This window comes from Rhipicephalus microplus, chromosome 10 (genome assembly GCF_043290135.1).
Source record: "Rhipicephalus microplus isolate Deutch F79 chromosome 10, USDA_Rmic, whole genome shotgun sequence".
Taxonomy (NCBI): Eukaryota; Metazoa; Arthropoda; class Arachnida; order Ixodida; family Ixodidae; genus Rhipicephalus; species Rhipicephalus microplus.
Genome location: NC_134709.1, coordinates 66,477,939 through 66,493,886, shown reverse-complemented (window position 1 = coordinate 66,493,886; position 15,948 = coordinate 66,477,939).

Genomic DNA, 15,948 nt, shown 5'->3' with positions numbered 1-15,948 from the left:
CGTCTCGTCTTCGATAATCTTGTGAAAACAACTTGCACTCGAACGGCTTTTGACCGAGCAAGGGTTTTTTGTAATAAATTGAAGCTTTTTTTCTCAATTGCTTCTACACATGAATATGTGCTGTCCGTAGATCGTGACAGTAGCCCATTATTTTATTCACATATAATGTGGACGATATAAAGTGGCAAAGCATGTTGAATCGTACAGTGCGAGGAGAAGTTAGTCTCTTTTACATTTTCTCAATTATTCTTAGTGTTCTGTAAAATTTGTCAATGCCTCAATCAATTCCTTGATTTATTTCATCCCTACGACATTGTTATCTTAGGAAAGGCATGCATTCCTTGCGCTATGCGTGCTATTTTATTTGCAAGCATGGATGCAGCTCGATTTTTGCACGTGCACTCCAGCGCCGGTGGTCTGGTGCTTATGGTGCTGAACTGTTGACCCGTAAGTCGCAGGATAGAATCCCGGCAGTTCACGGCGGCCACATTTTTAATGGACGAGAAAGAGTGCGAGACCTGTGTAGTTAGACTTAGGTGCACCTTAAGTAACCCCAGGTGGTTTAAATTTTCGGAGCCCTTCAGTACAGCGTCTCTAATAATTATATGACAACTTTGGGACGTTAAACGGAACAATTTTTATTCCAACAATTATAGGTGTTCTTCTGTTCCCCCTTCTGTTCTTCAACACCCTCACGAACGGCATAATAACACCCTTTTGCCAATTACACCCTTCTCTAAGGGTGTATACATATACCAGCAAAGAAAAGAATGTTACATTCATTCGAAAAGGGTGTAAATCTGCAAAACACCCTTTTTACACCCATAAGCGTGTAAAAAGTTTTACTGTGCACAATACATTTGATGAGTTGGCTGAGCACAAGAAACCACCCAGATTAACCGCCTGCTACCGACGCCAACTGGCAGAGAACTTCTTCAGAGGATCCGCCTCGGTGAACAAGTACAGGCACATGGAAGAGCTAAGAAATTGTCGTGCTCAGTCAGAGCCTGGTACAAAATATGCCCCTATACTGAAGAACATGGACCCAAGTTTACATGCTGGAAGACGTAAAGCAAGAGCCGCTTACATAGATAAAAAAGACAAAATATTTGATTACTGCGAGATTTACTGACACTGCACCATATCAGGCAAATGCAAAGAACATGGTGGCCGTGGTCACATACCGAAAAGTAAACGTCACAAGTTGTGCCTCCATAGTCCAAGCCTCTATCACAGAAGCGGAGGAGATAGCGATCACGCTGGCAATCAAGGAGGGCAGGGAGCAAAAATCCCCAATGACAATAATCACATATTCGAAGGCTGCTTGTAGAAATTACGAATAAGGTAGAATATGTATGAAGGCCTTCTAAATTATAACCAAAGCTCATAAGGACTCCCCAATTGAATACACCCAAACCATTATCTGGGCGCCAGGGCACGAGGGCGTCACCGGGAACTATAGTTTGCGGATGAGGCGGCTCGAGGCTTCACAAATTACCAAGCTTCCTTGCACACTGCAATAGAGGATCCAACGCCCCTAGACCCTAACTTTGGTACAATTTTTCAGTATTACAGGGACAATAGAAAAGTGTATCCAGCACCGCATAAGAAACTCACAGCAATGGAATCGGTGGCATTACGCAGAATCCAAACAAACACATACACGAACTTACACAGGCTGCATGTATTCTGTCCCACAGCATACAAAGATATATGTCCGTGGTGTGGGGCCACACCAACTCTGTTTCACATCACGTGGGAGTGTACGCATCACAATGAAGAACACCGCAACATAAACAACACAATGGGAGGCACTGCTGCCCAGCTCGGCCACTGTTGATCAGCGCTGGCTGGTCCAACGGGTAGATATGATGGCTAGGGCCAGCGGAGCCCTGGAATAGGGGCCCGACTATTTGGAATGCTCCGCGTTATGCGCAAATAAAGTTTTCTCTCTCTCTCTCTTTCTCTCTCTCTGGAGGTGAGGGGCAGCGGGGAACTTCAACGAGGTGACAGCAAGAACGCCTTTCTCATACCTCGTACAAGGTCTCTTTGTCAAAGGGGATTGGACATTAGAATTCTAGAAACATATCGATAGCCATATATAGGATGACTAACATCTACACACCCTGATTCTCGAATACGGTTTTTTTTATGGTTATGTTTCACCACGTAGTGACCTCATTGGTGGTCGTACACACGTCGACAGCTTGAAAACAAAATACACATGCTGACGAGGCGTGATATAGTCACGAAGTGAGAGATTTTGACGGTGTCTGCAAGGCCCTACGTAACTTTATGTAGCTAAAATTGCATACATTGTGTGTCAAGTGGCTCGATGTCATCACACAGCAAGCGTCCCAAACTTTCATTGAACGAACGTGTCCGAAACGTGCAAATGTTTCGAAATTCATAAACATTATCATGCTGAAAGTTTGGCAAAAAAATTAAACGTGAAGCTTTGGCCTTCATTTGCGCTTTCAGGAACTGTGTCATGTCCAAATTGATGGAAAATGACAATATAAAAATTGCTGGTGTCTGACGTGCAGAAAGCCCAACATGATCGTAAGGCGAAGCCGCAGAGGAAAGCTTCCGAGATTTTGATTGCCTGGCAACCTTGAACTTGCAACAAGCCTTTAGAATTCCACCGCCTTCAATACGAGGACGCTGCAGATGAGATTCGAACCCACGACCTTCGGGTCGGCAGCAGGGCGTCGTAACCACAGGACCACAACAATGATTAGTTGCAACTTAGTACTGAAAAGTTACTGAATTTTCGAACTACTGCCAGGGTGCGGAAATTCCCTGCACCTGCCATGTACGCGCCCTCGTATGCTGATACGCAGGGGCAGCGCCGCTTTTACCACTGGCGGCTGCCGGACATCCAACTAGGAATAACTCACGAACATTCCTTTCATGACGTCGTGAGGTCCCCAAAGAGAGAGAAAGGATGAAAAACCGAGAGAAGGAGGGTTGCCGCGAAAGCCCTCCTTTCTCACTTTGCATGCAAGCGAAATCCGCTCGTGACTTTTTTTTTTCCAGGTTCGCTGGTCGCTTGGTTGTGCGTCCATTTCTAAATATTTATTAACTGTTATTTATATTTTGTTCCTGTGTTGTGAAGTGGCGAAAGTTAAGCTGAATAATTTCTCAGTGAGGTAAAACTTGATCGGCACAAATAAAGTGATTTTTTTTATTGCACGTCTAGTATTAAAGAAAAACAGAGACATACACGTAGTATGAAAGTATCAGTCCATAAAAGCAGCTTCAATTTACAAGTGACATATGGACACAATGAGCAAACATTGAACCCAGAATTTCCAAAGTAATGCAAAAGTTATCAACAATCCTCAGTAGGACACGTCGTATATCACGCAATCACGTTTGTTATGATGGCGCACATAGTTTTCTTGCAGAACTTCCCTACCAAGTAAGACTGAAGTTAAGAGGCAGAGTGAGGCTTGATACGATGAGAAGTTTCATACGATTGAATGTCATTAGAAACATTGTTTCGACAAGTTCACTTGTCCTCGTCAGGTCAACGTGCTGCCCTGATGAAGAAAAAGTTCACTTGTCCAAACGTTGGCTATAGCGGCAGTCCCTCTAAAGATGTTTAAAAGCATTTAGTCCATCACATGCGTTTGAGTGACAGTATTAGAAGTAAATAATAAAGCCGCGGCTACATGAATTTTATGAAAAGGAATCCACCTATAGTTAGTTGGTACATCATTTTAGCTACATGCCAAAAGTAACAAAAGGGAAAACTATGAGGCTGAGTCAACAAAAATTTGAGCCTTTCATTAAACGCATTTTGCCATCAGCAGCTTTGCTGCCGTCTTGACCAATTATTCTAGCGAAACTGCAGGCTCGCAGAGAATTGGATTTACTCATGTACTTAAGGAAAATCAATACCTGCTCAAAAATTCGGTCCCAATACTTGTGTTCACCCGTTTTTACTAGGAAACTTGAAAAGCATTCGCGGAACTGGAAATACCCAGGTTAACTCACCGCCAATCTGCGAAAAACACGCGTTGCCTGATATAGTCATCTTCGTCGAATGCATGCATGGTTGATATCCTCGGCATAGCTCACTACGGCATCTGTTCTTTGCACGCTGTATTTTATTTTTTCGTATATTGCACCCCGACCGAGCGGGATAAATAGGCGTGATCCCACTTGTAATGTCTCTGTGTGAGTGCCGAGGAGCCGAGGGAAGTGCTACGAACTTGTTAAATCAACCACTTCCCGCGCTTCACTTGATTTAAAATTAACGAAATAAGAAATAAAAAAGCCATATAAACAAAAGAAAAGTTCTTCACAGTGGTATCAAATTTCTTTACTTGTAAGAGCTTGTGAGAACCAACAAATGCGAACATCCTCATCAAACTCGCTCTGTTCAACCAGATCTCCGCACGCCCAGCAACCATTACGTGCGCACATGTTCCCTTGAAACCGAAAATATAGCGCTGCGTTTCCAAGGCCCGCTATCGCTATGTAGTGCGACAGGCCTGAAATAAGTGCAGAGCTTGGGAGCCTTGATGATGATGATTGCGGCCCATATGAATGGCTCACGCCCAATCCGTTTGATTTGTCTTACTCGCTTCTCTTCGGTTTTCTCTTCCTTTATTTTAGGGGCGAAGCTCCCTTAGCCGTGCGTCTGTACGCATATGTCCCTCTTGGTGCGTAACCGCCTAGTTCTAAGCCTCACTCAGCAGGTGTGGAAGGACAGACAGACAGACAAACAACGGACGGACGGACGGAGTACTCATGGTTTGCCGATAAAACTCTCCGAAGCTTCGCCCCACTCATCATCATTCACTCCGTAGATATACTGCAATTTTTTTTTCTCTCGTCAGCTCTTTCTCTCTTTTTTCTCTCTGTTAATTTCCATTTCTTTTTAGATATACAAGTTGATTTTTTCTTACTCTTTCTGTCTTTCTTTCCCCTTGTTACCCTTATTTCTGGCTCTCTCATCCTCGGTATTTGTGGTTTTTTTCATTTTTACCCTTTTACTGTTAATTTTTCCTTTTTTCTTTCCTTCACTCTCTCTATTTTTCTTCTTCTTCTACTTTTCAATGTCCCTCTTTCAATATTTTTTGTTACTTTCTCCCCTCCCCTCATCCTTACATATCTTCTCCCTTTCATTTGTCTATTGCACCTTTTATCTGCACTATACCATACTAGGCTATGCGACGTTCTGCTGACTCGTAATTTTTGTCAAGTGGTTACAACGCTCATAAAAGACAACGGGGTAAACGTGTTTTTATGCCGCCTCACCAAGAATCTTTGTTTTTTGCCACGATGTTATATCTTTGTCTTTCGTTCCATTTATTCTTTTCTCTCTCAATTTTTCTCTTCCTTTCTCCCTGCGTACTCGTGTTCTCGCCCATCAGTTACTGCATCACGTGCCGGTTGAAATCGGCGTACGCGTTCTGGAATATAATTATAGGATGGAAAAGGGTGACATACAAAGCGCGCGCGGGTTCGTGACAATAATAGTTTTCTTTTAACACCACACGGACTAATGGTCGCTGTAAATATAGTTCCACTGTTAAAAATGACTCATCCGTCTAAACTGACTTAATGTGTTCCTCTATGCTTAAGTTATACCGTTAATGTGATTGTCAAATTACATTTTTTATAGCTGCTGGTCCAGCGTTAACGACAACACCGCGTTAACAAACTATGTATTGTGGCTTCGATTGTACACGGAAGCAACGGGTCCGGGAGTAATCGGCTGTTCAATCTGACGAGGTCGGCCACCCGAGCAGCATACCGAATATGCGGATGAAGTTGGGCACACCGACCTACCGCCACCACGATAAGAGTGTTGTATTTCGGACGGCGGCGGAAAGAAAAATGCCACCGCCAATAACATCACAGAGTCGAGTGCCCTAGTGAGGGGAGGAGCGGAGGGGGAAATGGGCCGATGGGTAATAACCGCGCGGTACAGTTGGGCTGGCAAGCTACGCGCACAGTCGGCGCAATGAACGTTCCAGCACCAACAGGTAAGCGAACGGAATTGATAATTATTTACGAATATAGTGAAGCACTACACGTGACATGCGCCGTGAAGAGTGGTGCTTTTTTGTATACGTGGACTTTCTGATTGCAGCTTTTTATTCGCGAAGGAACAATGCACTTCCTAGATCTTGCGTGTTTTTCTTTTATTAAGGGGCAGGGGGAGGGGTGGTTGTGATTTTTCATTTTTTTCTTCGTTCTTTGTTTTTTTACACTGTTAAGTCATCTCATACTTGTGAAAGGAATGATGAGAAGCTTACACACCAGTATCCCAGGTACGGAAAATCTGCTCATGATACTACTGCGCCGACTCCGAGAAAGTGCTGAGATTATATGTTGTAATATATCTTCTACGTTTTGTGTGCGTGCGTGCGTGTGCGTGTGTGTGTTTGAGTTTGTCCTTGAGTGTTTATATGCGGGTGCAATTTGTATGACGTGTTCAGCGTTAACGTCACGCTATGATTGACATGCCTAGTAGAGGCTGCCCTCTACTGGGCCATTTTGACTACTGCCGCTCTCAGTTTATTCAATGAGCACCCAATTATCATCACATAGATACACAATAAAAAAAACGTTTATAATTGTCCTTACTTCTTCATGCCAGAATAAGGCGATGTTAATGAATACGTGTCATGGTCGTGTTATATGCAAATGACTAAATAAAGCTACAGGCACCGACAATCCCCGCAGTGTTCTATGCGACCACCTTGCAAGTACCCGGGCACTGCCCACAGACTCTGCCTCTTATTTATAATAAGGGCAGCTGTACATTTATACACCAGAAATTGTTTGCGTACAGTGGTCACGGTTGAAAGAGGACCATTTCCGCACTTGCGTTCGTTTTCACCATCTGCACTTCGGGTCATATTCACGTATACTCGACCAGAACGTGTAGATTAGACCCAATATAATCTTTATACACCGGATTCAGCGCGACATAGCGAGGTTGTCTCGAGCAATAGCGCACATCAGTCATGTTACAAGAAAAGTTTTATTCTTGCTTTGAAAGCGTGAGTTCTGTACATTGTGCTTCCGATTATTCTTTTAATATTCCGTTTCTTTTCAAGATTATCTTGTTTCTTGAGTGTTTTTCAATACTGTTATAATATCATATTAGCCGGACAGCGGGCTCTAGTTATAATATCTGGAGTTTCATGTTCTTTCACCACGATATGATTAAGAGAGATGCGGTATATAGTGAAGGGCTCCGGAATCTTTGACCATCTGGTGTGTTTGAAGCTGTACGTGTCGCGTGGACTTTTGTTGTGTTGTTCTGAGAGCCGTTTGCTTGACGACATGCAAAGGTAACCATCGGGTATCTATCAATTCAAGCTGATGCTGCGAGTGACGTACCATCGCGCATAGCTGGAACCAGCAAGACAGTCGTCCACGGTGTGCCCCCGCTTCCTGGATTGGTACGACGAACTTGAGTGTAGCCATACACGCTGTCCACGGCGATCACTGCACGCAGACGTGCGTCTGCACTGCAACATGCTCATCAAAGCGCGCCCTATGTCACGATTTCTCCTGTTCTGCACGTTTGAAACCTGCTTCGCAAGTGGCGACAGACGTATAGTGTCGTTAGAAAGCTAAAGAACACCCTACTCCAGCGTCATGATTCTCCACAGAGACCACCACTTTGGGAGGAAGTGGTAAACGCTTCGTCCTGCAGCCAGGCGCCTCTGCTGCCATTGAAATGCCTTCCACTCCAGTTCCAGAAGCTACCACGAGGAAACTCGACTAGCCGCAGCCCCAATACCCTCGGCGTTCGCGCTAGCTTCTGCTCGCCCGCAAATATTGTGCTCTACTGGCTGTGAACACCACGTGAGATCAAGGTACTTGGGCCCGTATTCACAAACCAAGCTCAACCTTTCCTCGAGTTTTCCTACTCGGTTTTAAACTTTTATTGCGCATGATAAACAAAATGAACCAGTCTTGTCCTTGTCTTTCGCCCTGTTACCATTTTTGTGCCTTTATAACGCATGTAGAGAGTACAGGAAGTTGAGGAAAACGTGAGGTAAGGCCGAGGTTGGTTTGGGAATACGGGCTTTGGTCTCACGTGGTGTTCAGGTGAAATATGTGTGACGCTCTAGCGTGCTTAGAGGGAACCAAACAAACAGTCAGTCGCAGTGAGCTTCCACCTCCGGGATGAGTGCGATGAGCTTGTGTGAAGCCATAGACGCTGACTCGTGAAGACGGGGCCCAGCCATGTATATCTGAGCCGTGTGTTTTATTAAATAGTTCGTTTAGTCCAGCGTTTTCCTTGGACTGGCTCGAGCCTCGCGAAGAGGTTCGCGGGACCATCAAAACCACTTCTCGTGATTCGTGCAAGTTGGGAAGTGGTTTCGAACGTGCCGATCAGTATAAATTGTGTCATGGGGACACACTTTGATGGGCATGTTGCAGTGCAGACGCCGGTTTGCGTGTAGTGATCGCCATTCAACCAGTTGTCCTAATTGTAGCCGCATATCCACCACTTTCATTCTTGCTTCAAGAAGATCTGTCACAGCCAAAAGACACAATAGGGCTGCCAGGAACAAGTGGAAGTAGACAACAGCATGTATGCGGCTTCGACGCTGGTAAGGATTTCTAATACGCTTTCCGTGCTGTTCGCCAAGCTTCTCTTCTGAGAAGAGCACGCACCAAACAGGCTAACCGTAGGTGGACGTGGCGCAGTCCTAACGGCAAAACTAAAAATGAAACAGACTTCATTCTTTCTGTACACCCAAGCTTTGCACTGGATATATGAGTAGTTACCAAGATCCGATGCAGTGACCATAAAATGGTAAGAGCACAAATTGACCTACATTTAAGAAAGCATCGACATAAACGGATACGCAAGAAATCAGTTAAAGAGTTAGCGATGCGAGTCAAAGTACAGGAATTCAAAGTTTCATTTCAAAGTATATTCCAGGCACTAAACGAGCTAACCGACCTTATCGTGTACACAATGAAGGATGATTTTACTAGTATCATAAAAAAGTGTGCATTTGAAGTCATAGGTAGAGTCAATATACGGGATACTGGAAAACTATCTCTGGAGATGAAAAATCTCATTCGGAAACTACAAACCATCAAGGTCTCAAATGCAATCGACAAAATAAAGCTGCTGGAGCTTTCGAAGTTAATCAATGGGCGTAGGATAGCCGACATCAGACGGTATAACATAAGCAGACTTGAGCTGGCTGTGAAGCGCGACAGAAGCATAATAGCTGTGAAGGCAAACCTGTGCGTAGACAAAACCGGACGTATGCATTAGAGACAAGGAAGGCAATGTCATAAACAATGTGGATGGGACAGTTGAGGTGGCGCAGGTTTTCTAGAGAAAGCTGTACAGAAGCCGAAACAACCAGGATGATATCGCAAAAAGCAATAATATATAGCCCAGAGAAATTCGACATCCTACCTGTAACGTCTGGGGAAGTAATGAAAACCCTATAGAAGGAATGCGAAGAGCTAGGAAAAGCCGCTTGTGTGGTTGAGGTAACAACGGACCTGCTGAAAGATGGCGGAGAAATTGTGTTAGGAAAACTGGTCACCTTGTGTATGAGGTGCCTCTTTACGGGAAGGGTACCAGAATTTTGAAAGAGCGCCAACATCACCTTAATTCACAAGTATGGAGACGTCAAGGACTGCAAAAATTACAGGCCGATCAACTTACTGTCCTTTCTCAACGGAAATATGTACAAAAATAATCGCTAATAGAATTAGGGCGACATCCATTCCATCAACTCATTCAATCAACTAAAGAACAAAGCAGGATTTCATACAGTCTACTCCACAACAAACCATACTCATGCTATCAATGAGGTGAGAGAAGAATGCGCGGAATGCAACCAACCGCTATATTGCCTTCAGAGATTACGAGAAGGCATTTGCTCAGTCGAGACATTAGCAGTTATGCAGGCGCTACGAAATTATGACTTTGAACAACCCTACATAAACATACTGAAAGAAATATACAGAGGATGCACAGCCACCATAGTTCTCCATAAAGAAAGCGACCGGGTCCCGATAAAGAATAATGTAAAGGAGATAGACACGACCTCTCCAACACTATTAACCGTGAGATGAAAGGGAGTTTTCATGGCCTCAGACTGGGAAGAGTTAGGCATAAGAGTTAATGGGGAGTATCTTAGTAACCTGTGATTCACTGATATTGGCTTGATTAGTAACTCTGTGGACAAATTACAGCTAATAGTTGCTGAACTGAAAACAGCAGACGAATAGGTCTGAAGATTATCATGCATAAAAGTAAAGTACTATGCAACAGTTTCGGCAGAAGAGAGCGCTTGGCGATAGGTGGAGAGACGCTGGAAGTTGTAAAGGAATGTCTACTCTACTTAGGATAGGTAGTAACTACGGATACCAACCATGAGAGCGAAATAACTAGAATAATAAGGATGGGGTGAATCACATTCAGCAAGCATTCTCAAACCATGAATCGTAATTACGAGAAGGCATTTACTCAGTCGAGACATTAGCAGTTATGCAGGCGCTATGAAATTATGACTTTGAACAACCCTACATAAGCATACTGAAAGAAATATACAGAGGATGCATAGCCACCATAGTTCTCCATAAAGAAAGCGACCGGGTCCCGATAAAGAATAATGTAAAGGAGATAGACACGACCTCTCCAACACTATTAACCGTGAGATGAAAGGGAGTTTTCATGGCCTCAGACTGGGAAGAGTTAGGCATAAGAGTTAATGGGGAGTATCTTAGTAACCTGTGATTCACTGATATTGGCTTGATTAGTAACACCGGGGACAAATTACAGCTAATGGTTGCTGAACTGAAAACGGCAGACGAATAGGTCTGAAGATTAGGTCTGAAGTACTATGCAACAGTTTCGGCAGAAAAGAGCTTTGCGATAGGTGGAGAGACGCTGTAAGTTGTAAAGGAATGTCTACTCTACTCAGGATAGGTAGTAACCAGGAATACCAACCATGAGAGCGAAATAACTAGAAGAATAAGGATGGGGTGAATCACTTTCAGCAAGCATTCTCAAACCATGAATCGTAATTTTCCACTAACACTCAAGAAGAAGGTATATCAGCCGCATCTTGCCGGTACTTACCTACGGAGCAAAAACGGGGAGGCTTACAAAGAGGGTGGAGCTTGAATTGAGGACGATGCGGCGAGTGATAGACGGGAAAATTATATGTGTAACCTCAGGAGACAAAATCAGAGTGGGTAAAGAAACAAACCAGAGTTAAAGATATCATGATTGAAATCTAGAAGAAGAAATGCATGGTCTGGGCATGCAGTGCATATGCAAGACAACCACTGGTCATTAAGAGTAACTGATTGGATTACAAGAGAAGGCAAATGCATGATAAGGAGGCACAATGTTAGGTGGGCCAATGAGATTTAAAAATGACATCATATCCATGAGGTGAATGTTGACGAGTGGGGCGAAGCAGACGGACAGACGCTTCGCATCACTCGTCATCATTCACTCCGTGGATATGCTGCCACACCGTTTTTATTGAAATGCGATGCTATGCAACGGGCCACTATATAGGACGACTCACGGCGTAAGGAGCTCCGCCCCTAAAATTATGCTTGGGCCGGTCTCGGGCTGGTGGGCACAAGCAGCCACTACAGTGCTTTCAAATAGTTGCTAATGGTTTAGAGTACTTGGTACTCTTCTATGGGAGTGTGAGAAGCTGTCCCGTGAACCTCGCATTTCATGAAGCCGTAGTGTATTTAGAAAGAGTGGGTAACGATTTAGAGTACTAGGTACTCTACTATGGGAGAGCACGCAAATTGAGATGGCGCATGAATGTGAATAATTGCTTAATGGAAAGTAACAGGAACACCGAAAGTCTTCGAAATGACACCAGCCAGGTGCTAGTGGGATATCTCGATTTTCGAAAAATCTTTTCTCTAGTAGTTACTGAAATCAGTTTGAATTTCGCTTCCGCAGAATTGTTTTCTGATTTGCGTGTAACCTTTACTGATATTCTCATATTGCAGGTGGAAAAAATTGCCCGCAGCTTCCCTCGGGGGAACACTGAGGAGGATGCAGACCATATAATTGGTTAACGGGGTGTTAAAGTGCGACTTACTTGGGTCGATGGCTAAATTGGTTAACGTGGTTGTGAAATGGGGTGTTAAATTGCGACTTACTTGGGTCGATGGCTAAATTGGTTAACGTGGTTGTAGGAGGGGGTGTTAAATGAGTGAACACGTACACACGTATGCGAAAGGGCGGCGCTGGTCGAAGGGACGTCGATCATTGTGTTTGTGGATTCGTTGGAATTCATTTCACTGCGACCTTGGACGTCGACGCGCCGTACAAACCAACCGACGAGCGGCAACTGAGCGAGCGAGCGCCGACCTTGAGTATATATACAGCACGACGGCGCATGCACTGTCAGCTGTTGAATGTTCTCGAAGCGCAACGCCACATGCGCGTCCACTGGAGAATCAGGAGAATTGTAGATGTCGAACGCGGTGTGTAGAGGAGGAAGGGTGCACAGATGGTGGAGGAGTGAAGCGCGCGCGGTGTGTAGAGGAGGAAGGGATGCACAGATGGTGGAAGAGTGGGCGACGGCGCGACGGCGCATGCGCGCGCGTCAGCTGTCGAATGTTCGAGAAGCGGTGCGGACGGCGCGGACGGCGCGGACGGCGCACTACAAGGCGCGAGTATAAGATGCTCCGCATCTAAAAAATATTAGTCGGTTATTCACTCATATATTTTGCCAAGCTCCGTGGTGAGGTTTTATGAGATACTACGGGCCCAACCTTTGCATCACTCGGTAACGCATTTATTCGGGCTTGCTGGCATTGATTGAATGCTTTCCTAATATTATACACAATCTTTTGAGTAAAAAAGTCACAGCGTATATACTGAGTGAATGATGATGAGTGGGGCGAAGGTCCGAAGGGTTCTATCGGCAAACCATGAATAATGTGCTGGCCACGTCCGTCCGCCCGTCTATCTATCTATCTATCTATCTATCTATCTATCTATCTATCTATCTATCTATCTATCTATCTATCTATCTATCTATCTATCTATCTATCTGTCTATCTATCTATCTATCTATCTATCTATCTATCTATCTATCTATCTACGTGTCTGTCCGTCTGTCTGTCTGTCTGTTCGTCCGTCTGTCCACACGCCTTTCTGTCTCTATGTCTGTCCATCCACATCCGTCCATCTAGTGAACACTTCAAGTACCGCCATCTCGCATCTTTTCATCGTGCATTCAAGATATACAAGTACCGCCATCTAGCAGACATTCCAAGGACTAAAACGAGAGGTGGCTGCTACTTACTGGAGACGCCCGACCCACGCCATAAGGAGCTTCACTGCCAAATGTTCGCAGGTATAACGTGGCAGCGGAAAGCACAAGACCACGTTGATTGGCGGAACATGGGAGTGACCTTTGCTCTCACTGAGCGTAATCAGGCTGCTGCTGCTGCTGCTGCTGCTGCTGCTGCTGCTGCTGCTGCTGCTGCTGCTGCTGCTGCTGCTGATGATGATGATGATGATGATGATGATGATGACGACGACGATGATAGTGTTGGTGGTGTTCTTCATGGTACCCTGGCATCACGCAGTACACGGGCCTCTACCATTTCGCCTCTGCCGAAATGCGACCACTGCAGCCAGGATCAAACCCGGGGGGACCTTCGGGTCAGCAGTCGAGCACTGTAGGCACTGTTCCACCGAAACAGGCCCGGCTCTAACGTGTCTCACCTATTCACGTTTTTCATTTCAATCAAGCTCAATTACTTATTATTTCACGAAGAAGACAGCATTAAAAGTAGAAGCTCAGCAAAGCTTCACTAGGCTTCTCAGCATGTGTGAGGGTGCTGACACCTCCTGTATAGTGTTTCGCGCTACGTAGCACGTGTGCCTCGCACGGAAGCCCTATTTCGGGGGTGACAACTAGTGATGATTGATTGATTTGTGGGGTTTAACGTCCCAAAAGCACCATATGATTATGAGAGACACCGTAGTGGAGGACTGCGGAAATTTCAACCACCTGGGATTCTTTAACGTGCCACTAAATCTGAGTACACGGGCCTACAACATTCCCGCCTCCATCGGAAATGCAGCCGCCATAGCCGGGGGCGACAACTATTGAACGGTAGGTGGCGTTGTGTTCGCGAGCGGTGATCACCACTATCATTATCATGGTTGGTAGAGTGATAGCGCCAGCGGTGACGCCTGGCGGGCGAGAGAGTTCAGCGAGTCTCTTCGGCTAGTGCGGTGGTTTCGTTCACTTGATATGTTGCAAAACCAGTGTGATATGACATGACTGCATAGTGAACACAAGCAACAGACCCTAACATTAAAATCATCATATGTGTGTCATGTAACAGCGGGACTACATGCCACACTCATGATGCACTCGCGGCCGTTTCGCTAGCTTCGCATATGCCAAATTTGGTATTACGTCACGTGAATAGATGATGAAGGTGTAACTGGTACAAACGTGATTATCATGAGGTGCATGTCATGTAACAACATGACTACATCCCGTGCTCACGACGCGCTCGTGGCCGTTTCGCTAGCTTCACATGTACCAAAGTTGGTATTACGGGACGTGAATAGATGACGAAGGTATGTGACTGGTGCAAACGTGGTAATCATGAGATGCGTGTCGAGTAACAACATGACTACATGCCACGCTCATGACGCGCTCACGGCTGTTTCGCTAGCTCCACATTACCAAATTTTGTATCACGTGACGTGAATTAATGATGAAGGTAAATGACACATCCAAACATGATAATCATGACCTGAAAGTCATGTACGGCACAATTTGCCTCCGCCTCGTAAGGTTTTGTTGATTTCCTTCTGCATTCGTTGATCAACCTTCTGCATTCGTGCTTCGCATATCATCGATTCCCACTGTACGTGGGACCGGCGCATTTTTTATTTTTTTATTGATAAAAAGCAAACGCTGAAAACAGACATACGTTTTTTTTGCATTTCGTTCCTGAAAATTTAGCCGCAGAGGGTAGTAGTCGAACCCGAAACCTCGTGTTTACACAGCGTTGCACGTCCCACAATACGTAAGGACACCACGGCAAGTCGAAATTGCTTGTGTCCTAAGTTCAGCGCGTGCTCATTTATGCGCGTACACGTGTAAGCGTTTTCGCGTGTATGTTTTTGCAGGCGTGCATTTGGGTTTTTCTATGCTTGATCGTGCGTGAGCGAATGTAAGCACGTTATTTCAAACTCTGAACACACGTCTACCTGTGTGCATAAGTGTGCGGGCACGTTTACCCACGTGAATGCTTATTGCTATTCGATCCGATGGTAATGCTTGGTGTATCAACTAAACATGTTAAGCGTGATGCCCGTAATGTACAAGTAAACACAGCATTTATGGATAACTTAAACTGAGTTATCGAAAAATTTTCATAATATAGGCAACTTACTTGGACCAAACCATGCAGGTAGTAAAGAACGCAACAATGAGGGATCTCTGACTTTCAACAATCGAGTAATCTAGAGTGGGATAATCAGGGTTAACAGTGGAAGCGCTTCAGACTGGCTTCAGACCAAGAGTTGTCGTCATCACAAACCCCTTTAAAACTAACACGCCAAGGATGAAACGGCGTCTTTGAAAAAAATAGGTCATCCTATCGAAGCGTCGGCCAGCCAGTCTCAGACACTTCCACTGTTAACCATGACTATCCCAATACGTTGTTTCCACCTGTCGGCTCCCATCTAGATTTTAGTAATCCAGAGGGGGCTTTCGCAAGGCTAACATGGCAGCTAGGAATAACAAAGTAATCGGTGACTAATGTTTGGCGAAGCAGGATAATAGTTGATGCAGGGCATTCTTTTTCTCTTTTCTATAGGTTGACTTCAAGACTGTGGTCGTGTTGTTCGTGTTCGCCGGCAACTGGTTTTCGCTGATAGGTTATTCTAGCTCACTATAGCATTAGAGAGCGGGG